General features: G+C 45.5%; 1 pseudogene; it reads left to right on the top strand.

Moving 5' to 3' along the window:
- Window positions 1-1,292: 1,292 nt before the first annotated feature.
- LOC118724862 lies at window positions 1,293-1,842 on the top strand (annotated as a pseudogene).
- Window positions 1,843-2,085: the final 243 nt, after the last annotated feature.

Here is a 2,085-nt window from a genome sequence, read left to right as displayed (position 1 = left end):
TGAGCTATTTTAGCCAACATCCCAGTGCCAAGAGGACCCAAGTAGACCCCAGAAGCCTAATTATCATCGTCTGTAGGAATCTCAATGCCCAGTAACTTGGAAGGTTGTGGGAAGCAGCTGTCTCAGGATTCAGGGCTGTGCACCCTCCCTCCACTCAGAACCGTGGAGTGGCCTCCTGATGTGAAGGTAGCAAGCACATCCTCCCTTTCTTGGCAATGTCATTTGCATTTAACGTAAAATGAGAAGGGCATGGAAAATTTGCCCAGTTGGAAAAAAACAACAAAAAAAATGTGAACCAGTACTTGGTATTTTCACCTAATTCCTTCCACTATGACACAGAACTTCTTAATACCCCCACCTCCCAACCACCCCAATATTCAGCCTACTCTGTGGCTGGGGCAGCCCTGGGGTTGGACTGTTCTGGATTCATGAGTTGGTCTGATCTGTTCCCCACAGTTTTCAGTGGAGACAGAACCCATGTCTCTGAATCTCTGCAGCTCTTACAGGCCTCACAAGTGCTGGGCGCATAGATGTGCTCAGTAAATACTTGTGAGTGAGCGGATCAGTGCTGAAAGGTTTTGAAGAGAGGAAAGAATAGAACAAAATAGAGCAGGGCCTTTCTGACTTATTCAAATGCAGTAGGATCATCTTGATGGAAGCAACATTGATTTACCATAAGCCCTGCCCAGGGAATTAGCAAACTCAAGGCTACCTCAGAGACTTTCTAGATGTATAACTTTGATCAAGCCCCAGGCCCTGTCTGGGCCTCAGTTTCATCTTTGTCCAAGTGAGGAGTTGAGTCAGGGGACCCCAAGATGGCAGTCCAGGGCCAGGGCATCTGCCCACTGTGGCCTGTGGCTGTGCCTACCCAGGCTCTCTACCCAGAAAATAACTACAGACAGATTTTCAGTGATGTAACCAAGAGAGGACTGAGCAGCGACTCCAGCAACAGAAGTGAAAGTCAATCCCAGAACTGTGTCGCCTGAGGATATTCCCCTGGAGGGGCCCTATTCAGTTCTGAGGATAGAAACTCGGCTTTGCTCACGTCCTCTCCTCTTTCCCCCCCAGAGGGACACTTTATTCGAAAATCCGGAGGATATAAGCACTCCTACCAGGATGTCTTTGTGGTTTGAAACAGGGCCAGCACTCTGGGGCCTGGCAGACCTAGGTTCACAAATGGCCGTGAACAAAAGAGATACAAACCTGTGCCCGGACGGGTTATATGCTGGTAGGTTTAGATGATATGACTGGCCTCTTGTTCCTGTATTGCTGCCTCGCTCTGGATCTCACACATGAAAGAATTCACAAGCAGGTTTTCTAGAGCCTGTGCATCGGGGACCACATTGCTTCTGAACATTCTGCTGGTGGGTGCACCAGGGGTTGTAAAAACCATGCTGGCCAAAGAACCTGCATCAAGATCAAGACTGAAATACATTAATGTGAGTGATTCAGCTGGAGAAGGGCAGTTATAGGATAGCTATGATGTCGAGGATGAGTGTCCCATTTTAGATGAAGATAGAATTGTTGATGAGTTAGAAAACCAAATGAATGATGCTGATTACCATGGTTGTGATTTCTTCCTTAAATGCTGGTTTCATATTTGGGCTGAAAACAGATAATAGTGTATTGTGCAAAAGACTTCAAACAAGGGGTTGTAGTGAGAAAAAACTAAGAGATAATGTTCAATGTGAAATTTTTCAAATTCTTTATGAAGAAGCATTAGCATCCTGCTATGAAGAAATAGTGCATCAGCTTCCCAGCAATAAACCAGAAGATCTAGAGGGTGATAGCAACCAGGTATTGAAGTGGATTGAGGGATGGATCAAAAATCAGAGCTCTTAGGGGCCATTTGCAATACTTTCAACAATAAAGATAAAATTAAAACAAGATCATTGCTTTTGACTTATAAGACGGGCCACTTTATAATCACTGTCAATATTTCTCTGCCCACATCATATAAATCGTCCAGTTGTCAGTAAATCTTTTATATTAAAACTAGAGACCCAGTGCATGAAGTCATGCCTGGGTGGGGTCCAGCCATGTGCCCCCCACAATAGAGGGATGTTGATCTGGAGTGGGGCTGAC

The sequence above is a fragment of the Pipistrellus kuhlii genome, unplaced genomic scaffold, assembly GCF_014108245.1.
Source record: "Pipistrellus kuhlii isolate mPipKuh1 unplaced genomic scaffold, mPipKuh1.p scaffold_m20_p_1, whole genome shotgun sequence".
In the NCBI taxonomy this organism is placed as follows: Eukaryota; Metazoa; Chordata; class Mammalia; order Chiroptera; family Vespertilionidae; genus Pipistrellus; species Pipistrellus kuhlii.
Note: the sequence above shows the minus strand (reverse complement) of the source record. Positions and strands in the feature narration are given on the sequence as shown.